Source organism: Photinus pyralis, unplaced genomic scaffold (assembly GCF_008802855.1).
Source record: "Photinus pyralis isolate 1611_PpyrPB1 unplaced genomic scaffold, Ppyr1.3 Ppyr1.4_LG5, whole genome shotgun sequence".
NCBI classification, from domain to species: domain Eukaryota; kingdom Metazoa; phylum Arthropoda; class Insecta; order Coleoptera; family Lampyridae; genus Photinus; species Photinus pyralis.
Window position 1 is genome coordinate 8237593 of NW_022170596.1, and position 26416 is coordinate 8264008.

At 35.9% G+C, this 26416-nt stretch overlaps 1 protein-coding gene across 1 annotated transcript in view; it reads right to left on the reverse strand.

Moving 5' to 3' along the window:
- Positions 1–26416, reverse strand: part of LOC116170103 — a 173242-nt gene that overhangs the window by 94434 nt on the left and 52392 nt on the right. The gene's annotated exons all lie outside the window — the stretch shown is intronic.

Consider the following 26416-nt stretch of genomic DNA (forward strand, 5'->3'; position numbering starts at 1 on the left):
TACGTCAATTAATATTCAATATAGTTTCAATTTAAAAGCAAAAAAAAGCTGGACAGTGTGTGATTTAAAAAGGCGTTTCAAAGAGCTTTGAATCGTTCCCGCCAAGTCTACGATTATAAGTTTTAAATATGTTGCACATTTTCTAGTAATTAGGACAGTCGTTATATTCGGTTATAAAATGTAGGTACGTAATAAAAATGTTGTAAGCACGAACCCCGTAATTCAAATTTTAGTGTCTACGGTATGGATTAGCAATAAATAATGATATTCGATTAAGGTTACCGTTGGAAAGTAAAGATATAGACCTAAATTACCAATTGCGAAAATGTTTTTGTACCTCCTATAAAAATATTACGACTTACAGAAATGGATATATTATGATTATTGAACAGTGGATTTTATGAAGGTACCTATACTCGTATTATGCACCCTCATTGGCAAAATCAATGACCCCCTAAACTGATCAACTACAGAGAACCAAGTTCAGGTTATTTAACGTGAATATATTTATTTAAAAAAAATTAGGTAATGTATATGGCCGCCGGCCGCCCCCTAGCGAGCATAATTTATTTCAAGTGTACAGTCGTGGTCAGAAGTAATGTGCTCCCTGCGATACCTCTGAAGGAAAAGTACTAATGTGTCTGTACCTACTTGATTTAGTTCAATTTCATTTCAATCTTAGAGACTTTCCTCATTTTCAAAAGCTCAAAATTAACAGGAGATCTGCTATATTGTGTGCTCCACTTGGAGATAATAGAGACAAGAGAGAAATATATTTGTAAACCAAAGCCATTTTGGAATTGATGGAAAGGTGTGAATTGTAACTTTGAAGGCTCCACATATGCGAACTAGGAGGTTTGGAAACGCTACCATTGATGCAATCCAATCCGAAATTTGAATCGAGTTCAGAATTGTTGCGTCTACTATCAATTTCTTTTTTTACTACTTGTTTTTGATCAAACGGAATAGGCCTCGGCCTATGTAAATGCAATGCAAATCACTGCAAATGTGCCATTACAGTTTTGCATGTTCCCAAGTCCTTTTCGAAAATATGTTGCTAACGATTCCAAGTTCGTTAATTTTAGAATGACATTTTCTTCTTCTATGATTTTCAAAACATTTGAAAATTCGAAAGCAATATTTGAATTCTTAGTAATTTTCGTACCAAAAGCATTAAACCAAGTAGCTCTAAATAAATTTGTGCTCGCCAGGCATATGTCAAAGTACCTATCAAATATCTCCTTAACATGATTTTGCTCATTGGATTTATTGCCGATTTATGATAAAATAAGGAGAAATACAGCTGATGATTAAGTAATTCGTATATTATTAGATGAGAAAAAAAATCTTTCGATTGGTGTCATTATAAACCCTCTACGTTAACATGGGGAGCAACGATCTGCAAAAATAGTGCATTATACGAAGGTAGAGAAGTCCAGTATTATTGCCTGAGCGTGCGTGCAAGAAAAAGTCTAGCAAGCCCGAGCAGGTCATATTTTGTTCTGTCATTGAGATATTTTCAAAGAGTAATTTCGTTCGAATGTTTTCAAAATGTGATAATTTAAAGTATATAATTTCTATTGAATTGACGGGTGGTGGTAATTATTCATTTTAGAGAACGACAGAGAATGACAGTTGTCATGAATGACCACCTTATTAACCACTTTGAACAACTGCCGAGAAAGCCTACTTTACAAGTGGAAAAACGGTTAATATAATCATGTCATCAGACGCTAGTAGTAAAAAAAAACGTTTTTCTCATGTTAACTGCCTATGTTCAGTTTTGAAATAGTGACCCGGTATACTATATTCCGTACATAATAGGCACCCTGTTTATTGATTATATAATACCTATAATATTTGCAAACAAAGTAGGGTTTCGAGACCCATCCCATAACAGTATTCCAATATTCGAATATTCCAGAGTACATTTGGCATGTATGCAAAATAAGTGTATCAGTCTTCTAAAGTCATCATACAATTCAAAGGAGGGTAACATGATAATAAAATATTAGCATAATTTGTACTCGATCATAAAAGAGGGTGAAAGGAGTAGAAATGTAACATTCAATCTTACTTGATTTCCGGACTAGGACTGAGTTCCATAGTCAGGTGCAAATCATTTACAACTAAAATAGACTATAAACATGGTCTCTAGACTAACAACAAGAACAAAGTAATCTCGAAGGATTAATTCTATGGACATCAATCAAGTCTACCTAATGCTCCTTGTGAAGATTGGTTTCGGTCGGATAGCCAATATTTTCGAACATTCAAGAACTCTACTGAGTCGCTTCTACAGCTCAGGTGGAATGATTCTCATTCAATACCCTGTCCATTGCTATGAATCGCATGAGTAGCAGGCATACAAGGGAGATCAGAAGGTTTGCTCCTTTTGCTGCATTTCAACCAGAAGTATCGCCAATTACTAGTTTATAACTCCGATCCATCATAATAGTGAATTTCAAAATCAGCGTCCTGCGAATTGTTAATTAAAATATAAAAATTGCACAGCGATCTACGTACACGAAATCTACAAGCTACCCTAAATTATCTAAACACATGTATATTAATCTCAAATGACGGCCACCCGCACCTATAGAAAACTTCCACTGTTACTACCTACGTACAAGCTACCCCAAATTGTATAAATACCCTTTAATCCCCTAACAAATAAGTAATCTAATCCCTCAAGTTAAAATCAACTAAACTGTCGACGATGTCAGTAAAAGGACCCCTGCTGGCAGTGACCAGACTCAATTTCGCCGAACTAATTATTAAATTTATCACAATAAAGGTTGACTAACTTAATGAATTTGTTTATGAGAGATTGGCAATTACTACAACGTTTCGTTTCGGAGAAATCATCATCAATGATCCGTAAAAAAAGTACATATTGTATTAGTAGCATTTTTTGTTACGAATACAGCGATACCTATACGTCACACAAAAAAACAAAAGCTGGAAACAGTTGGTTTCAACAAGACGGTGCATCCGCACACAACGCCCTAACCATATATTTCCATTACATAACACTTTAATTGCGGCACTTTTCACCATCTTCATATCTCCTACGCTTTCCGAGATCCCCATGAAAAACATCGTTATCTTGGACACCGCTGTTAGGCGCTTCTAAGATGTTTGGGAACTTAATTGTAGTAAATTCGGGTTACTGTACAGCGAGCTGTAGCGCCTTAGGAGAGGTGCCTATGGTGAAGTACGCCCCAAGTACCTATCAAAGACCTCCACATTGGAACGAACTCGGTGAGTTTTTTAGTCTGAACGATGTTTAACCCACCCCGCAAGATGATTGAACGTTTGTTTCGATGTGATACCGTAAACACACGATTCATCACCTGTGATGGCACTCGACAAGAAGTTTTCTTGTCTGAACGTCCAAGCAATTGACTGTTTGGTCAGCGGTCATGAGGGGTAGAACAAATTTCGAAGCAACGCGTTACCAGTTCAGTTTTTCCGTCAGATTTCGTAATATAATCCCAATCATTATCCGGCGGTCGATTTAACCGAACCGACAGGTTGATCTTGTCTACGTGTAAGGACGTTCCAGAAGCTCATCGTGCTTAATCGACAAATGGCCATCTTTAAAACGTTCGTAGCACAATAAACTTTCCAATTTTAACACAAAATTTCGTATCAACTCTTTGCTTGAACACTCGTAAAAATTCACCAAACTAAAAAAACACACTTCACAAACGAAGAAATAATGGTATGTCTAAACAACCGTCTTGTAATCCGTGGATTTGTACGAAGATCGCGACGACAAGTGGATTTCTCTGGAACCAACAATGTCTACGTATTCTCTGAACAAACCCCGTATACGTTGACAAACGCAGAGGAATGATTTACAAACTCAAGTAGCGAGCATTTCTAGCAGGTAAAACTCGCTTTCACTTGCATCTCCGTGTAGGTATATTACGTAACAGAAAAACTGTTAATATTGAGCACATGCACATTAAATTACCCAGACGCAACGAAAGACAATAAAAATTCCCTAATCGGTGTACAATGTGCAAACTCACAGAGTGGAACATGTGAAAGAATTATTTAAGAGTACTTAAAGGTAAATGTAGTCCATGTACTGTAATTACATAATTGACAATGAATGATAGGGTGCGATCGAGAATATTCATTAGTTTGAGGAAAGCGGCACGAGCAAACTATTTACGGCGGAAGGTTGTTGCACTATCCTACAATGCACGTAATTAAGAAGAGATGACACATAAATAACAAGCATGACACGCAAATGCTCAGAGACTCTAAACTTCATCTAAGTCATTTGTACTTAATGAACAATATGGTTCGCCACTTCATTACACAGTGACAAACTATTATACACTGCAAGGCACATTTTGGTCGACCTTTGCGTTTAAGGTAGGTATCGCTTCTCAGATTATACGTATGGTTTATTCGGAAATTTCTCCTAAAAATGTAATTAGAGCTCTGGCATCCCATTAGTAGAAAAAGAATTTCATACAACACGAAAATGATGATGGAGTTTATTAATAAACCAAAACGTGCACCTGCCTTAACCTACATCTGGAAACATCACATCTTCACGTTAAAACTAACGCGAAAAATTGATGACAGGTGGGACATAGTGGGTGGTGTATTTATAGCAAGCACACAAATTCATACGCGACTATAAAAAAATTCCTGATTTTCTAAAATCAAGCAAACAGAATTAGAACTTTCAGAAACAGAATTTAACTAAATTACAGCCTAAGTGCGTCAGGAATTAAAAATACATTAAAATCAATTTGTCTTTCCGTTTTATCGTTTCGACGTGAATGTAAAAAAAGACGTATACAATAATGGAAGCTGTTTGCCAATGGGGTTACACAAATTCGTTTAAACAAAACGAAATTTATTTTTTATTATACTTCATTGAAATCGCCTTATTTACACCTGTATTAGAAATAATGGTATCTGGCCTTTTCCAGGCTAGCGCACGGAAAAACTTTTCCCGGTCCCTTTGATTCTTTCCGTGCGCTGAATATAAATACCCAAAATATTGCTTTAAAATACAAATTTACAGGGAAGTAAACTAATTTTCAGAAATTCTATATGCGTTGTAATGTTTCATATGTAAGTATTTTACGTTTTAATTCGTAGATGTTTGAATATTTAGATAAACTTCTTTGATATTTTGTGACATTTTTTGACGTTTTGTCAACCTTATCTGAAATAAACTAATTAAACAAATCGCCTTTGAAATGGTTTGAGAGTAACCATGAAAACGCATTTTCTATAACTGTTACAAAATAAAAATGTTGGTGAGTTTGTTGTTTTTTGTTATCGATTTAAAAGAAGTATAATAACAAATATCGTTCATTACATGTCCAGAAATGCTTTTTCCGGGCTTGCATGACTTCCCGTATTCGGCTACGCCTCACACGGGAATTTGTCACGCGCGCACGGAAAAAGCCTGCTTTCCGGACTCGTAATGAAATATACTATTACTTATCAGTTGTCAACAATTTAAAGACTCGAGCTCATTATTTTAAATGGCAAAACTTTTGTTTTTTTAATGAACAGTATCGGTAATTCAGACGTTGACGAACTGGAGCTTTATGTAGGTACAGTAAAACCTCGTTAATCCGAATAGATTCGGACCACCGACCTTTCGGATTATCACATTTTCGGATTATCGCGAAACTAGTGAAAATAATAAATTTGGATACAAGCTTTAAGAAATAAACTTTATTCTTTTCAACGTGTTCCAGGGGTGTTATCGTTGTTACGAGGAACAAAATTATTTAGGACTATCGTGATTTCGGACTAGCGTGTATTCGGATTATCGAGGTTGTACTGTACTCACTTTTAGAATTAATCATTTTCCAAAAATTCGTTTTCGATTTGAGTTTATAGCCAAAAAGGTAAATATGCAAGAATATGAATACATAAATCTTGTTTTTATTGTGCACTCGTCAAACAAGAGACTTTCGCAACGAAAATTAATTAAAATTGCGAAGTAACACACGTAAATTACAAGTCGAATCGTAAGCGGGTGAAAATAATTTTAAACTCCATCAGGTTTATGAAGTCCATTACAAATTTGTAGAGCACACAGAAAATAGCTACAAAAATATTTTCCAATTAACTACAGAGCTGCACACAGTCAATTCTGATGTTATTAAGTTAGCCATTTTCCGGTTGACCCGTTTTGTGTCAGCTTAATTAATTTACCTAATTTTCAAACGATCCAAGTTTGCTTGGTAGCACTTGCTAAAATACAGTGTATTAAAACTATTAAGTTTTGTGATCAAAAGCACTTTTTTTAAATCCACATTTAATAGTGCCTAAGGTATATGTAAACAAGTTAACATTTATAGAAATTAGAGTTTAATGTTGCTAAACCTGCCATTATATAATCATTCTGTAGTGCGGATAATGTACTAAGCACATTCATGCATATGAAACAGTTTCAAAAGCAATCACTGAACGCGCCAGTAAAGCCACACTCTTCCTTAAGAGCAAATATCGCGTGGTGGATAAGATTCAATTAAGGCAAGACTAATTGGGCCGTGGTGGTTGCCGCAGCTTGCAGAAATAATTTGAATATAAGCAACATTTAATGTGAAGATATTTGCTTTTATAATAAAGCGACTCTTTAGAAAAGCGGCGGCACGCAGGAGAAGAGAATGTACGGGGGTTGGGGGAAAACAGCTTGAAATTTATATGACGATTATGGTTTTGGGCTCTCGCCTATATTGCACCCCTGCCCGACAGTTCATATTCATAAACATTGTTGCTTATATTAACTTAATTATAGGAGTTCGGTGGCGGCGGCGGCGAACGGGTCGACGCTTAGCCATTACGACTCATCGCAAGATAAGAAAACTTTGAACAAGTCTCGTTGTCCATTATTGCTCATTAAAAATAGATACAAGCAATCATTTGCCGTATGCCGGCAATTACATTACACATTCAGGGTAACCATTCCTTGACAAAATTCGTTTTATTATGTCGGGATCTAACAGAGAAAGCTTTTAGTTACGTGTATTGATCGCATCACCACCAACAATTTGAGCTGGTATCCCGTAATTCAAATCTCACAAATACTTTTTTTAACCGAAATGATTAGCTTTCAGAGAGAGATAACCATTTTTTGCAAGTAGGTTGAGCAAATTTAGTGCCTTTAAACACTCCAAATGGGTCTTGATTACCAGATTGTGGAGATGAAATTCCGTGTTTTTTAGCAATGGATGGACAAGAACACAAAATTCAAATGGTCCATAATTTAAACTTCTAAACTAAAGTTTCCAGTTAACTTCGTTTGTCGAGTCTGATGAACGTTACTGACCTCTGATGGTGGATAGATTATGGACAATTTTACCCACAAACGTTCCAAAGATATTTGAAGAGGATGAATGCGTTGGCATAGAAAATGTTCCGAGTGAAAAAAGCACTTTATTTTACCAGAGGCAGTTGTAAAACTTATACAGGGTGATTCACGTAGCCCATTCGTTAGAAGTTTTTCAAGTTGCAGTTGAAATGGAAACTTGAAACTTCGTTTACAACCATAATCAATTCAATAACTACCGGATATAGGCATACAGAAAGTTAATGAAAGTGGGCCTAAAATTTAAATCTATGTACATTCATTTTTGGCATCAGAAATAGTAGTTGCGATTTGAAAAACTGAAGCTTATGACGTTTAATCACTTTCGGCGGTCACTCAAAAAATGCCCGAGACTTTAAGGATTCGATTACAAAAAAGAGCACTAACTTATCTTGAACGGTTTAAGAGATATGAATTTTGGTTCCTCTCTCTTAAATTTTAGAGAAAAATTGATAAATGTCAAAAACTATGGCTGTAAATCAAATTTCAGGTTTCTATTTCAACTCCAAGTTTAAAAACTTCTATCGAACGGGCTACGTAAATCACTCTGTACGTATATACACAATCATAATACAAGCGATGATACGAAAAGAGAACTTAAGAGTTTCTACCATACGAACAGCTACCGAAAATTTGTCGTTTTTTTCATCAAACCAGTTTTGTTTGTTATCAAGTTCCGTGTTGTCAAGAACAAAGTTTCCAGAAGCAGTCAACGTTTGTGGTGCAAGCCAAGTGCGCGTTAAAATCGCAAACCTGTACAACCAGATTATTTGGATTAGGTTTAAAAAAACAAGTATGCAACGTTATTTTCTAACCGACTGATATTCCCGATTTACATTCCGTTTAAGTAACTATTTGATTTGTGCTCTTATTTAAATTCTTACGCCATCTAGGTATTTCCTTTGTAATCAATCCACTAGTTTAAGATGTTAATAAGTTCATTTATGTAGTAGATTTGTCATTACCTTAGTTCTTTATTTTCGCCGTTATAGATTTCTTTGTTGCGGTATCGGAGGTCGTGCAGATGTTTCCTATGGTACTTCTAATTAAACACCTTCTTAAATTTTATCTTGCCCACGAGTTGTATTTCTTCGTTACCGAAGATTTGACCGTACCGATATCGAGGCCGTTACTTTCTGATTACTACGAAGATGCATTGTGTTAGTTTGAGTACATTGTATCCTTGAGTTTAACTGTGTTATTTGAGACATTAGCTACCGTTACCTTGTAAACTAGTTTTTGAAGTTACCGAACTTTGCCCGAAGGCGACATCTAAATTTTTAGTTACGATATTTATTTTACGCCGAAGAATTTGTACATGTTATCTGATTTGCATTTTGAAATGCTTAGATTGCATTACTGTTGAATAGAAATTTAATTATTTGTGGATTGTAAAGTAGTTTTCTTGATTTTAAATGTCACGCTTATGCTCTTATGAAGATGTTGTAACGTGTAAGTATAATCCCCGGTCGGACCAACATTTTGCCTTTACTAGTGGAAAGTCATTCGAATTACTGATTTATATTGTTGAATATTAATTACGGTTTTCGTATACAAGTACCTACCTGATCGGTGTCAGACGTTAGCATTGCCCACGCAACATTTTATGTGCCTCGCTATTCACTACTCCTCTTGTTTGTGTTTGTGTTGTTGTCTGTTAGAGATCAGGCTGAACACACCCTTTTGAGCTCAACAAGGCCGTTGCGACCTGCAGTTCAAAAGGCAATTTTTATTTTTCTTCGACTCCTTGGTATTAATTACGTACTGCTTTTCGATACAATTGAATTGTAATTATTACATTTGATATTCGGTTAACAACTATAGCTCCGTTGTTTTTTGTCGAAGTCTGATTTGATATTAATACTTTCTGATTACGTATTGATCTCCTTTTTACAAAAAAAAATATTTAAACTTAAACATTGATCTATATATTACAGTGTGCTATTTGTAATACTAACCGTTCGTGTGCAATAGGGAGGGGGGCGCCTATCCGGTTTAGTATTACTACATTTTCCTTTCTGCTTCGTTTTGCTAGTATACAAGAACCCCGATATTCACCCCGATCCACCGCTACTTTGCCTGAGCTTAGCGTGTGCGTATCTCAAGGTAATTTTGTTACTTTTGCCCAAAGTGAACATAGCAAGTAATGCTTGCGTGCGGGGTATTATGTCCAAACAAGATCATAGAAAAAAATTCGGTTCATAAATACCAAACAATAAAGGTATACCTCGACACTGTACGCACGATTACCAAATTTTTTTAAGAGGACCGAAAGTTTAACAATAGACTTTTAGACAGTAAGTAGACTTGGTCACCTTTAACAAAAAACATTAGTGCAATATGTTTTTGGAATTGCTATTCCATCAAAATGCTATTAAAATTCCGTCACTTCAAATTGTTTATTATTATAAATATCTTACATAACTGCATAAGTTTCTGGTTATGATGCCTGCTGAAAAAAGATTAACAAAAGTAAGGTTTAGCACACATTAAAACGACATTAGCAATTACTAGTGTCTATAATATTTTTATCTCCATTTTAAAAATCTTATTCTAATCTTCGCCATACGACAGCTTAAAAGTACCTATGGTATAAGTATATCTATGAAAAGGCTTATTGCGTGAATTTCGTAAATCAATCCCTAATATACGAATTATGCAAAAAAGGTTGGATTAACATACCTATACACGTTTATACCTACAACGTTTTACAATGTTTATTGTTATGCATAAATTACGCAACCGATGCACGAATTATTCGCTTACCAACTCGACCAAATCGATATAATTTACCCCCTAACTCTTCATTAACTTAAATTAGATTCGCACTACAATTTTGTTTTATGCATCCATACTCGATTTTGTTAATGTTGAATTTCAGGTGAAGTGCGTTTTAGAAGCGCTCAACTTCAAACTCGTCATCTTCTCAGGCACTCCTTATTAAAGGAAAAATATCACTAAGTATTGAAAGGAAACTTATGCTTTTCGACTTAAGCGTCTATTATTGCTAATTAAACTTGAGAAGACACAACATACGGGAAAGTTTCTCTACTGACTAATTTTTTGTTTTCCATTACATAAGGCTTCATTACATACGCGCGATAGGGAAGGGATGTAATACTTACGAGGAAAAGATATGCAAAACTGCAATTAAATGCATCTAAAATGGAAAGGTTTTTAAATGGAAAACACCGACACTACACTATGAAAGAACAAAGTAATTTAAAACTAAAATGTGAAAATACACGAGAAGACGGGCGTGAGGTAAATGTAAATTTTTATTCAGAAAAGACAATTTCTCCTTTAATGTGTCAACAGGACGTAGAGCATCCAGTCGGACTATATCTATAGGTGTAGTTCGACGCATAAGAATTCACTGGCTCGGCTCGCTGAGAAACGTGTTAGGGTTGTTGATTACCATAGGGACGCATTAACCTTCCCGTTCACAGATAAAGAATTTAAGAAATAACATGAAGTTGAAGTTTCCTAAATGGACGGAAAACACAATGAAGGGAAGATAGAGAGCGAGAAGCTTGCGAAATTGAACGTATAAAAACGAATAAAAAATGAACATTTGAAATGAGAATATCAAATATTGAATAAGGCGGCGACTACAAAATCTGAAGATGAACGCAAACACGATCGGTTATTGCGTTTGTATAGGTCAATATTTTTTAAGGTGGTATTGAATTCTTGTCGAAAATTTGGTGGGTGGGGAATTAGGCTGTGATATGAATTATTAGTTGGATGTTTTATGTAACAAAGAAGGTGCACAAAAAGTGGACAGAAGAACCGGACTTTAAGACAAGGAAGACCGTGACATGACATTGTGCAAGGTTCACCAGCGGACAATAGAGTTAATTCAGCAAACGAAAGAAAGAAAGAAATCCAATTAGGCGGCCAACTCTGTCTTGCAAACGGACAGGTTTGGCAGAAGACTCGAAACGTGGGACGCGAAACCTCCACAAGCGATCGGAATACTAAACACCTCTACATGGCCACGATACATTATTTTCGATGATACCTGAGTACTGCAGTGCGCAATTTTCGCGTCGGTATCTGGCACCGCGTGACACACAATTAAGTAAATCATAAATCAAGCACCGTTTAACGAGTAAAATTAAAAATTCTTCTACAAGTCATCTCGCGTGATAAAAAGCGAGAACTCTCGGTAGGTATAACTGGCGAAATTTAATTACCGTCGCTGCTGCAACACCTACAGTTTACAGCAGTCTCAGAATAGCGACGTAAGGAATATTCTAAGCACGAAATTTTTTTCGGATAGTTAAACTTTTATCCCGTCCGTCACGGTATTTTACATAGAAAATTATCTTCAAACTAAACTGCACTTTTTTAAGATATGGTAATACATAATTAAATTGTAAGTTATAAACAAACTTCTGTCGTCATTTTTGGAGTTCCCGGGTGTTTTACTCCCATTTGAACTGCCCTGAATGCGAATGTTAAGGTCCGTATTCATATAGCGAACGAATTCGCCCGATTCTGCCAAATTCGTTCGACGATCATATTTCTGTCCGCATACCTCTGAACGGCTGCTTTCTCAATCATTCGTTTATTTTCGCGGGTGTATACGCAGTATATAGTCATTACGAATCAGAGTTGCCAACCCTGGGACAATTTTACGAGTACAATTGAAGTAAAATTGTAGTACAGTAAACCCAAAAAATAGTACGCAACATAAAAAACAAAACCAAGATTTCACAATGTCCACAATTTACACACAAAGCATAAAAGCAAGTCGCAAGATGGGCGATGGCATACGTAAGTAAACAAAACACACGTGATGACGTGATTCTGCGATCTGCGCGTATATTTAACCACAGACCACAGAACCACAGACCACAGACCAAAGTATATGAAGGACTGTGTATTATAGCTCCCTACGCCATCTAGTAGTGCAGAAATTATATTCTTTACGTTTATTTGATTATTTGATCCAAGAAAACAGTTTTTACGTACTTACTCATAATTATGGTACAATTTGCGTAGTATATCTATTGAAAAAGTACATAGGACAAGCATTCTCATTAATGGTACAAATACTACAATTATAGCACGGTTGGCAACACTGTTACGAATACTGTGAGAAAGTATATCTAACAAATTCGTTCACTTGTGATTGGTTGTACGTACACATTAGCCGAACCAATCCATTCGGACGAATTCGTTTGTTATACGAATACGAGCCTTAACAGAAACTCGTAAAACGCCTGATTTTTAATCCATAGATGTTAGGGAGGTAAAATGTAAGCAAAACGATTTTAATCAGAAATGCATCATTGAGGTGTGTAATGAGTTTTCTATATCAGCGGCAGAAGTAGTATTTCCAAGATGATCCCATTTCAAAAGTAAAATTAGAAAAAGCTACACTCAGGATATGAATGTGAAATAAGATTTCAATTACTTACTCTATCGAGAGTAAGGTTGAGACATGATCTTCCAAAATCAATAAAAAAGGCATCAATCAGCCCATGTTTCTCTTCACTCGAATCATGTTCGCTCTGTGATTCGATTTCTTCAAGCTGAAATTCATCGAAGATTGTGTGTTGTGTACGGGCGGGGATAACATTATGAGTGGTAGTGCAGTGCGAAAGTGGTGTAGGATATTTCATGAAAGACGAACTTATGTCCATGATGAAGGTGATCAGGGAAGGAAGTCCGTAGCAACAGACGACATTGTCGAAAAAGTGAGCACCGTAGTTTGAGAGCGTCGCCGGTTCACAATTTCTGAACTGTCTGCTAAATTTCCCGAAATTTCTCGATCGCCCCCTTATCACATTTTAGCAAAACGACTCGGCTACCACACATTTTTGCACAATGGGTCCCCAAACAGCTACGGACGTTCACAAACTGCGGAATAAAATTTAGTTGTTGCTGGGTCGAGAATCTTGAATATGAACTTGCGGACGTCGTTTAAACGAAGGTACAACGAGACGCTGTAGTGACTTGTTTCCAAAAGATTTCGGAATCTAGACAAACGGTTAGCAGCAGATCGCAAAGGTCACCAGAATCAGTGAAGGTTTCGTTTTTTTGCATCGCAATTCGAGTTAAGCAGGGTCGAATACAACCGCTTCTTGCCAAAATGTAAAAAAATGGAGTTAAGCTGCAGAAAAGAAGATTAATTAGTCGCCAATCTAATGAGACGTAGGATACTTCTTTAAAGAAGCTGGCACTTGGCCTCGTTGACCATACAGTTCAGTTCAGTTGGATAAAAAGCACCTTCACTCATTCAAGAATTCTTCGTATACTACAACGAACCTCTTCGCGCGTTTCCTCCAAATTACACATCTCTGTAGTTGTCACCGTCTCCTATTTTTGAGATTATAATACTTATGTAATGAGAGCATTTAAGTTTGGATTTGATTATTGAACTATTTCCCGCAGATACGTAAAATGGGATTTTGAAACAGTTTTGCAATATCTTCCGTGATAAGTAAAGAATTTATCTGGATGATTGGAGTCGAAATAAATGTGTCATTCCTACTTATGACATTTTCAATGTAATTTTTGAGTCGTCAAGACTGCGGGTGAAGAGATTGAATTTTTCTGGTTAAATCAGTTTGTTGCAACGTCTTCCCACCGAAAGTTCGTTGCGCCAAAACATCCACGCATTGATTCCGAGACACTAGTAAAAACGGCAAATTTGTCCATTTTAAGAAAAACTTGATTTTTGCGAAACAATAAAAGATTACGATCTGACAGAAGACACAATCGTTTCAAAAAATACAGATAAACCGACCGTTACATACAGTGTGGGCCTTTGAAAGTTTGCAACGACTGTATTTTCTTATTAAAGAAATATCAAAAAAATAAAGATACCAGAGGGAATTCAAATGACTATTCTTAAAAATAGCATAGCGTGGAACAAATACGTCATTAGGATTCTCCCTAGCTTTTACAACAACCACTTTTATCAGTTTATTGGTATAAAAAATAGAGCCATTGTAAGTTTCCAAAGGCCCCCAGTCTATGCACAGTCACAAATTGGAACTGTTATAATTCTGTATCAGAGATGAAATCTCAAAATCGATTGTCTTCCAGGACAAACTACTTACGACTGAATTTAGGACATCGCGATCAGATATGAAATCGGTCAAGTGTTATAATCCTTGAAATAATATTTTCGATCAATACACGAAACGAAAATCGTATTCAATTTTTACGAAAGAATATAATGGAATAGATTAATTATACATACAATCAAGCAAAGTTAAACACGGGACTTCCTTTCAATCCGCGCTGTCTAACCAAAGTGATGGAAGAAAGTGAAAGAAGACACTGACAAATAGTCATTGAGGTCAATGATGGGAACAGCTGTTTCGTTACATCGCAGCACTTTCAAAAGTTGTGTGCTTTTCATTTGATTAATGTTTTTCTCAATATAGCGATCTTACGCATAATACATCTTCTCCGGCCCATCAAGCACATACGCATACAAAACGATGTTAATATTATAAAACTTTTTCTATTCAAATTTGTTTTCGAATAAACCGAAATTTTTACGAAAAAAACTACTTCCGACTATAAAAGCGCAATGCAGACCCTTTTATTAGTAATGTACTTCGAAAGTTTAAGCGCTCTTAGCGCAATTTGAAAGTTTATCCAATTACATTCGTCACTCAATTTTTCCATTTTTCAATGTAGGTAAGACGAAATTGAGAACGCTGACAAAAGAGTAATAATACGTCGGTATCTATGCCGGCAATTTCGGATAAGTGAAAATTCCAAAACAACAAAACATGGGAAAGTTAAAAGCACTGTGCAGAATTTTCTTTCGATATTCGGAATAGGTATAATACAATTTCATTCTTGCTACACATGTCTGAAAGGAATTCGAAAGATACGGGAGACCGCGCTCTTTTGACGTTACCTTTATAAGTAGCTAAAAACGCTTGGAACATTATGGGGAAAACGCTTAGAAATATCTGAAAAAGAAGACAGGTATAATCTATTTTATGTACAAGCTTTTCGCAAAATTGGATAAGTATCCCGTAGATCAACTTGCCTTATCAGTGGTGATACGAATCCCACCCTAAATCTTTACCGACCCCTTTATGTGAGGTCGCGCTATTCACGACAACAAACTGCAAAAGAGTAACACAAGGTGTACGATTTAATACGATTTGTCACAGTTTCTTTCACGTTTTCCAACAGCTATTGAAACTTATCATTGCAGAGAAATTCGTTCCATTGCAAATAAACCATTCCCACGTAATTGAATTTAAGGATTGTCACCCAATGAATTCCGCTACCAAGAGCATTTGGATATTTTCTAATACCGAAATCTGAATAAAACACCAAAATTCATTACCCAACGACAGAAACAGCGATCGATTATCTTGTATCTATGAGGGCAATGGTATATATCGCATTGGAGGCGGCAGCGTCGGCAAGCGTCTAGACTTTTTGGCGTCGGGGCGGAGTACACTGCCGCAACCACTATGCTACTAGGTCATAGTCTAACAATATAGATACAATTTAATTAAAAGTGCCACGTTTTTACGCAATTACACACAGCCACCAAGATTCTCACAATTAATTAATTCCGGTATAGTTGAAGATGGAGAAAGATTTTATTAGATTTTATGACGGGCACCTGGGCTAAAAGAAGGGAAAAGTAAGCGCAAGATCTTATAAAAAACAGTAATATATCCTTGCTCTCGAGTTCGCCCGTGTTGCTTTATACTACACTAATACGAATATATGGTAGGATCAAGCGAACCTACATCACATTCTTTTACATCAGCATTGAAAAAATTAAGTTATTTTTTATTCAAATTGAATTGGATAAATACCTAAAAAAAAGTGCAAGTACAGTTACACTCGTAATTTAAGGGCACTTTCCGTCGGGGTAAGAAAACAATGTTCAGACACAAATAAGAAAAGTGGCGATAAAGGCGGACCTGAGAATGAGGACGTATGGCGTCATTGTTTCCAGGATTGCGTGCAACAGTGCCGGCGCCATGCGGTACGGGAAGATAACAGAAAGACGCCAGTTTGCAATTTTAACAAATTAAAGTTTTCCGCGAGGAAAGACTTGGTAAGAGTTGCGACTTGGCACGCAAAACCTTTACGTTAGAAATGCGGAAGGAAAGGTCCAAATTATATACCCTTCAAGTTTACTAAGTATCCCTTATCCCTAAAACTCGATTTTTGCTCAGATAACAATTCGTTTGAAAATGTATTCAGGCTACGCAATTAAATTCAATTAAATGCCTTAAAATTTTCCCCTTTTTTTACTTAGTAGAAAGAAGAATTCAATAGAACAAGTCAGGGCTGATTAAATTTACAATATCAGTAGCAGAAACATTAATAAAGAGCTTTACCACCCGTTGCCTGCCCAACTAGTTATGCCGCATAATTTTTGGCAGGTAGTACGCCACTGTTTCGAGACTATGTGTCTCTTGATTACAGATATACAGGGTGACAATTTGAAAACTTACCTCCCCTCATATCTTAGTAAATAAACGAGATATTTAAAAAAATCAAAATCCGTTTCGGTAATTCGGAGGGGGAATCACAATGACATAGTTGGCGACGCATCCCCTCCAACCCCCTGCGCCCCAGCCACCCCAACTTTTAAATCTTAAATAGTGACCCCCCATGTGTGATATGTCGTTGGAAAGCTCTGAAAAAATGCTTTCCAACCATACCAAATAGCATTACATTTAGGTTAGTAATTATCGTGCAAATCAAAAAAAAACTAATATGATACATTTGAAATCTGTCGTATTTAAAACGCAACCGGCGAACATTAGACGAACTAAGACAGAGAATAATTCAAGAATGTCGAAATATTGCAAAACCAACATTTGAAAAGGTTCGACAAGAGTTTGAGAATAGATTATAACTGGCGATCAAAAATGAGTTGCTATCAAGTCGGCTTTGGAAGTTGAAGTTAAATACGATTTTCCATGTTTATTTTTTGATTTGCACGATAATTACTAACCTAAATGTAATGCTATTTGGTATGGTTGGAAAGCATTTTTTCAGAGCTTTCCAACGACGTATCACACATGGGGGGTCACTATTTAAGATTTAAAAGTTGGTGTGGCTGGGGCGCAGGGGGTTGGAGGGGGTGCGTCGCCAACTATGTCATTGTGATTCCCCCTCCGAATTACCGAAACGGATTTTGATTTTTCTTTATTAAATACGTTTTAACGCGTTAGGGAGGATGAAGATGAAGATTGTTGTTAAAGAAGTTTCCCGGTTTGAACTGAAATGGTCTAATGTGAAACTAGAACAATTGGAGAGCGGATTAAGTTTAATGATTGCGACCGATCTATTACTTTACTGGAAGAAAATAGCTATTTGTGTATTAAGATCGCAAAATGATATATTGTCGATTGAAGGCAATCTCTTGAAATTGCGCTCGAATTACACACAAGATTTTTTTCTACAATCGAGCAGTTCGCATATTTCCAACTATTTAAATTTTTCACTCAAATGAAAGATGTCATTTACTCGTTGTCATTGGATACGCATATAAGTGACGAAGTGACATTCCTCAAAAAAGATGACGTTTGCGTTGTCAAATACGAGAGCAAATGTCTACTTTGGATATCGATTGCAGAAAAAAACACTTTTTCATTGCCACTTGTTGAGAGCTACCAGACATCGTGGGGAGATTCTGAATATAACGTTTCGTTTCCGATAAATCATCATCAACTTCACTTTTTATATGGAACGTAAAAAAAAGTACACACAGTATTGAGTAGCATTTTTTATTACGAATACAACGATGCACGGTACAAAAAAAGCGAAAGTTGGAAACTGTTGGTTTCAACAAGATGGTGCACCCACGCACAACGCCTCAATCGTGCGAGATCATATCCGAGAAATTTTCCAGGAAATCTGCCCATAGGTCTTCTCGCCCAATTATGGCGTTGTGCGTGGGTGCACTATCCTGTTGGAATCAAGAGTTTCCAACTTTTGTTTTTTGTGTGTCGTATATCGTTGTATTAGTAATAAAAAATGCTATTCAATACTGTGTGTACTTTGTTTACTGGGCATGTAAAAAAATCAAGTTGATGACTATTTCTTCGAAACGAAACGTTGCATTGAAATCTCTCAACATATACTGGTTGTATCTGTTGCCATATTAAAAAAAGTTCATTCTTTAATAATACCTAACGAAAAATATGCTTTCCATTAAAAAAGAAGTGACCTCGTTGACGCACGCCACTATAAATAATTTTAATTTTTTTATGATTTTTAGTACAATAAATTGCTTTCGCATACCTAACTTACGAAAGAATAACGATTTTTCAACCCAACTGTACTCTTTAAAAAGTAGTGGTTGCCATTAAAAATAAGCCATATGGCCATGCAAAAGTACACCTCTGACCACAAATTTCAAGTATATTGGTAGCAAACTTTTTGCAATTTTGGATACCATATCTGTAAAAAAACGTTGTTTTGGAGATATGTTCAGTGTTCCAGACAACATTTTCACTATGTGTAAAAAACACTCGTTTTACTTAGACAACGCACTAGTGGGAGTAGAAAGTTGAAATTTGTCATGTAGAGTTCCTTGGAGATAACGGGCAGCACTAAGAGTGGATTTCGCGAAATTTCTACGGGAACAGAAAAAAACGGCATTTTACGTTTTAGTCGAAACTGAGACAGGTACCTAAGAGATTTTTGACATTCAAAACCTAGGTTTATTTGAAGGCGTTAAGGTGTACTCCGAAAGCACTTCTCGAAATTTTCACATGAACTGAATTAAGACAGAGGATAATGTTTATACGGGCACAAGAGCGTAAAAATCTGGTATTTGCCGTGTAAATTGCTTGAGGAAACGATTTCTCGAAATTCCTACGGGAACGTGAAAAAAGAAATTTTATGTTTCACAGTCGAAACTGCGAGAGGATGTTGGTATCATCGAAAGCGTTAAGGCGTACTCAAAAAACACTTCCCCAAATTACCACGGGACAGGGAAAAAATGGGATCATGCGCGAACGATGTCGCGGGAAAGTGCTAGTACAACGCAAGTATGTACGTACGTAGACGTCAACAGGATTGCAGGAAAATGCGATATGACAAAAATTTCCCCTATAATGTGCTTTAAATTTCCAAAGAAGTTCACCGCGGAGGTTTCCCTTGCAAGAAGAAGATGAAATTCACGAAAGCTCACCCCTAAAATGTTCTTGCCTCAAGACTCGCTCCAAGATGCAGGGGGCGCAGTAAATTTTCTGTGGCGAATAAATATGCCGACAGCGATCTTACAGAGACGACATAAACAAAAACTATTAGAGAAAGGTTTAGCCCCCCTCCCCATTTTCGTATAGTGCCCGTTTGTGAGGTAGGATGTTAAGACAAATTTTCAAAATCGTACAAAATGAAATTTTCTCGTTTGTGGGCGAAGACGTGGAGGGGTGAATCAACCGGCTTGCTGCCATAGAAGTGTTTTAAAAAAATAAAAACATAAGGACAATTCCCCTGGAAATAGTTCAAAATCACAGGCGTTCCGAACGGGATTTATTAATGCTTTGTCCAAAAATGGGAGATTCGTTATATGGGACATTGACGAAACATCATCTGGGGAAAAACAACTCTACATCCTATTGAAAAAGGACTTCTTGGGTAGTGGATATAAATAATAGAAATCAATCACTTGCAGGCAGGCCGAGCAAAGGTTCTTCGATTTGGACATAGAAATCCACTTCGCTTCATTCACATGATCGCTTTCCCGAAGTTCTAAAAATATTCAGGATATATAAAAATTCAAAAAAGGGGCTCGTAGAGGATTAAAATAGACAATTTGCAAATGTCAAGCTTTTAGGTTCCGAATGGGGTGCGCATTTTTGTAAAAAAAATATTTTTTCATACAAAGAATCGAACCCTCGCAGCCCGGATGTGAGCCGGGTATCCTGTCGCTACTCTAGACCATTGTGGGATACAATATACCATGAATGAATGGAGTATTCCGAAATAGTGGTGAGGACGATTTAGATTTAAAAAAAATGACCAAGATTAAAATTTCCTTACTTTCTCATTTCACGGTTCAATTTATATAGCAGTTAATATTCGTGGAAACAACGGCATTTATATATTCGGTTATCTATCGAATAAGTTTAACTGAATTCAGAATGAAAGCAGCAAAATACAATGACGAGAAATGTTATCTTAAGCAATAGTGAACGTCTATTTTTTAATAACATTTATACTTACACAAGTACGTAAGAAACTCTAGACTAAGTAGAGTGTGTAATAAATAATACATTAAGCAATTCCATTTAACATAATCGTGAATAATAAAGATTCAATTACAGCTCTTTAATAAATTATATTGAGGGCGTTTGTGCGAAACGTTTACGAGCATTTTATTGTCGGTCAGGTCAGCCGTGCATAGTGATAGCTTTTCTGTTAAAGAGAGGAAGAGATGGGGCACCAAGACTTCCCACAAATTTGACATTCGCCGTACCGCAGATTATTTATTACTATTACCCAAATACTCTCGACTAGCTACCACCATCGAGCATTAATCGAAAGCGCTTTTGTATGAAAACGAACTGATATGTCGACGCAACGCTGTCCGCAATAAATGGAAATCTTGATGATCGTAAAGCTCGCTGCAATAAAGCTCAACTAGCGCTACAATTGCATTTGCCACGTTTATGTATCGAATTAGAGTAATCCACGCTACGAGGTGTATTTGTAGGTGTTTTGTGTAATGCCCACCAACAAAGAAAAATAAAGCACTTGAAGACAGTTCGATGTTGTGGAAGTTTTCACGCTAAAGCTTTTAAACTAGCAAAGTTCTTTTACACTAGCGATGAAGTAGGAAAAACTACGAGACGTTCCTGTAATTATGTAGATTGCAATTTTGGAATAAATATAATATGTTCAATGTCTAAGTATGCCATTACTCTGGAAGACAGTTGCCATTAAATTAAAATAGGAAATGCGTCCAAGACCGTCAATTCGCTCCAGTATAACTATAACTAACAGACGCGACACCATTATAGCGGTGAATTAAACTTTCAAGTACCTTATATTCAATGACTAACGATCTTTAGTTACAAAGACGTGTGTGATTATTATCGTTTATCATAGTTCGTTCTCTTGTTCTGGGATGTTAGCTTAACCTCGATGTTCTGAAATTGCACATAACTCTTGTACAGCGTGTGCAAGGCGAATCACGACTCGGTCGGCTTGTCCATTCAATGAATGCCTTTGCATATAATATACCGACCGGTTTTGTACGACCATGATGTGTTACATAAATGGAGCCCTTAGCAACAGACGAATTCTTATTGCAAAGGTGTGTTTACTCACCCACTAATTGCACCCATCGAAAAAAGCTCACCTGAAAATAAAAAAAAGAATGTTAATATGGCAACTTATAAGTATTAAAAGCGTTCGAAATTTAGCACAAAGGTGTCTACGGTGTAGTGATGCGTAATTATTTCATTTCTTTTTTAAGAATCTGGGAGATGGGAGGTGTGTTCCAAACTGTAAGTACCTAATTCTTAAAGAAAAATACGACGCTTTGTACCTTACGTCAAACTTACTCATGCATCTCCAGAAAAGAAATATGAAATGGATTATTTACTTCCAATAACTTGAAATCGTGACATACTGTTAAAAATAAAGCAGGTTGTTCTGACAAGAGCATAAATTAAGAACCGCCCGAAAAAAGCTTAAAACATTCATCCAAACGTCAATTTATTCAAAACTCGTTTCGACAAAAAGGGGCCGCGAATATATTTGCAATTGCAATAACCGTATATCTTAGCCCTTGCGCGTTGTACGACCGGCAAACTGATCCCTGTGGGAATCAATCGTCTTGCATACACATCGAACTCGCATTCGCCATAACTTATATTATATACGTGAAACTAAAAGAGAAAGAGGTAAATGGGAACGTTCATAAAGTAAGTGCAAAAATACTTTGGGCGCGTTTAATTTTGTAAGTTCATAGCGCGTACAATTCAATAGAGCGACTATAACCGCCATTCACTTCGACATTTCGACTGTAATGTGAGTTATTTCTTTCCTACCGAGTTTTCGAAGGCAATGATGTGCGGTAAATTCGCCCCGGAAGACTCGCCCCGGTAAATTCGCCTTCGAAAATTCGGCCCCCCAAGTAAATTCGCCCCCGGAATATTCGCCCCAAGTAAATTCGCCCCCGGAATATTCGTATTCGCCCCCAACAAATTCGTCCTCGGAATATTCGCCCCGACAAATTCGCCCCCGTAGCATTCGCCCCATAACATTTATTAACACTCGGCAGTAATAGATTGGTTTAAATTAATTAAATAATATTTGCAAAAATTACGATATTTGGAACTCAATACGGCAAAACTGACAACTCGAAATTGTTCATATTCAATCGTCTCTCACCCGTTAAAGGCTGATTCAACGGTTCAACGTCAACCGTATGTTTACAATACATTTTACAACAAATTGCGTTTACAAAGGAGTCTAATTACTCAGCCATTTATGGATGTATTGAAATGTTTTTGGCATCAATGTATAAACAGAGGATGGTTCTTTCTTTAGACTTACATTTGAAAATTGGTCCAGATTTGATGTAAATTTGTGTTGAAAAACACCAACATTGATGAAGTTTGCTGAAATATCAAATCATAATTAATATAATCTAAAAAAATCTAACTCGAAACATCCCATTTCTTTAAAATATAAAAAAAAAGTTTGCTTATATATTTATTAGTTAAGTAGCAATTAGTCTGCTACGGTACTCTTGTACTTGTTCCAAATTCAGCCCGTCGGATCAGCCTTAAATTTGAGAATTTTTGTAAAAAATGTGCAAATACCATAAGAGTTTTAAAATGTCCAAAGTATCCACTTGAGATCAAAAAATGTTGAACGTTGACCATTTACCAAAAATTTAGATCTTAAAAAGACAATGAATTTAGTATATACTTTGTGTCCTACTATTATGTATAAAAATGACAATACAGACACGTTTTTATTACTGATGCCATAAGAGTTCCTTTTTTGCTGTTGTCAGTTTGATTTTCAGATTTTTGTATTACGAAAGGTGAAATATTGTGTTTGATTTACAATAAAATGAACTCTTCGTCTATTAGGATTGTAATATTTAAAATCTTAGAAAATCGTGCACAAAATTCTTTTTTTTAAGTAAATCTAACTACCTAATTAAAAAATAATACAAAACTTACCAGCACCACATGAAACCGATCTTCAATACTCAAAACTATTTTTTCACACGAGTTTATAACAAACTCAAAATCAACACAGTTATTACAAAAAAAATTAAAATTAAGCAAAATTCATTTTATGAACTGCTAGCCCTGTTACCTCCGAGAATTAATAAATCTTATGGGGCGAATCCTACGGGAGCGGAATCGCCGGGGGCGAATCTTCTAGGAGCGAATTTGTCGGGGACGAACTTGCCGGGGGCGAATTTTCCGGGGCGAATCTTTCTGGGGCGAATCTTACGGAGGCGGATAGTCCGGGGGCGAATTTACTTGAGGGCGAGATTTCTTGGGGCGAATTTTCCGGGGCGAATTTTCTGGGGCGAATCTTACGGAGGCGGATAGTCCGGGGGCGACTTTACTTGGGGGCGAGTTTTCTTGGGGGCGAATTTTCCGGGGCGAATTTTCTGGGGCGAATCTTACGGGCGAATTTTCGGGGGCGAATCATCCTCAATCTTTATATCATATTCCCATCTGAAATACTCTTACGCTTCAAGTTGTTTTCCTTTTCGAAAAAATCTACACAGATAAAATGTTGAGTATTGACAATCAAAGAACTTCTATAAGAGCGACTTATAACTTTGTTTCTTTTAGTTACTCCCATATTACATAACTTTATCTGACATTTCCAGAATCCATCTGTTTGTTTTTGCAGCTAGGCCAACGAATCCTCGACTTTCAAGTGGGCTTGACGTAATTCCCGCTATACTAGCGTTTGTTTAATAATGGCATTATTGTATCAACTTACGTTACAACTTCCTACTTTTTGTGGATTCGTTTCTTCGACCAACGATATGATTAGATTCATAAAAATTAAAACAAGAGCTATTGGTTTTTACGAAACCGTTGCTTCTGCGATGCCTATGAAAATATACGAGGCGAATTCTCTTGTCCCTATTCTACTTCGAATTTGTTCTTTAATTTAATCACCTACCTTTTGCGTTCTTCTATGTTGAATATTAAAACGAATTTATTGCGAAATGAAAATGTAACTTTTAAATCGTAAGGAACGCTATGGGTAGGAACGTGGACTTCAAAATGATGCATCAGCATGACCGACATCATTTGTTGTGTGAAATACTGTTTAATTATATTGATAATGGTTAAAAGGAGATGAGGAATTAAGATCAAATTTGAGCCATAGTTTTCCGACTCTACATTTTATGTACATGGTGGTTCAAATTCGTTGCTCACCACTGGGACCCTTGTGAAACATCTTTGAAAATAACTGAGACATCACCGAAAAACAGAAAATGTCATTTTCCCTAGCTTAAACGTTTGGAAATAAACGGTTCCCGGTAGCACCTTCTATATGGGCACTTTTTTTCGGAGAATTACGCTAGATGTAGAAGCTCCAGGCTACTACTTTCTTATTTCTTATGGACGCCATATTGGATTCTTACGGAGTCAGATAGAAATTTGACCCAAAATTGGTATTTTTTAAATGCAACATCCTGTATATCTTAACTTCAATTTTTTACATTCTTTTTTCCGATTACATGGATGCATCATAACCTATATTTTTTTAATATAATTAAATATTATATTATACCATTTATCGATGTGCTCCATGTTTTGATTTTAATGATGGTATGTAAATAAAATTCAGACTCAAAATGATTTTATTATATTATATTATTTTATTATGTTATTTTATAGTATTTTATATACATTATATGATACATTTATTTGTATAATAAAATAATTTTGAGTCTGAATCTTATTTACATATTATATATTATATCATATTTTTCAAAATTTTGAAATGACATATTTCTACGGTGAACGAATTTTATTTATTATTTATTTATTTATTGGTATGGACTCTCCTAGTTAACATCGATATAATAAACAAAACATAATCTCAATCGATATAAACGGTAAAAAATAAGGTTTTTATTGATTTACATGGATAAAATTTAAAAAAAATATAGGTTGTGTTTATACTTTTGCCGATTATTAACAATCCTCGAGATTGTATTGTATTTCTTTCTGTCTGCCCGTCTGTCAGTCTATCCGTCTGCCTAGCGGTCTGCACGATAACTTTTGTATTTGCGAAATCCAACTTTTTTATTGGTTAAATTACTTAACTGAAATTTTGAATGTAGGCCTTAGATGTAGACCTTGAATAAAAGTAAAACTAGTGCAGGAGTCAAAAAATATGTTGTGCGCATACGCCTTCCGATTTTTTTATTTGGTAAAGTATTTAAATTAATTGTTGTATCTAAACATCTCGAATAAAAGTGAAACCAATACCAAATCAAATAAGTTGTTTTGCGCATGCACAATCCGATACGACTAAAAACACGTGAAACAAGTATTGCGCATGCCCAGACCCATCACCCACAATCGTTATTTGTAAACCAATCCTTCTGAAATTTTAGGTTAGGATTCTTCTTATAAAATGAAATTAACGTAGCACGTCAAAAATGGATTACATTATGGATTATGGATTAAGAAACAAAAAAGGAGAAATCTACGAAAAATACATACCATTTTGCAAAGAAATATATATTTTATCCTTTGGTACAAGAAATTGTCCAGTGTATTGTCTAATTCTTGGAAGTAGAGATTGATTTGGAACCGTTATGGTAGACTTTTATCAAAAATTTAAGATTGATCGGACAAAATTAAATCAAATTTCGGAAATTTCGAAATTTTAATAAAAACATTAATACAATTTATCAACATGTCGATACCTAAATTCTATTAAAAAAATATGCCGAATACTTGTTTCCTAACAGAAACAAGCTTTCACAAGAGTGTCTTCAGAAAATGGTAAATGTAGGGAAAAAGTTTCCCACGAGACTTAATTATTTTCCTAAGCAAATAAAAGTATAAAAGT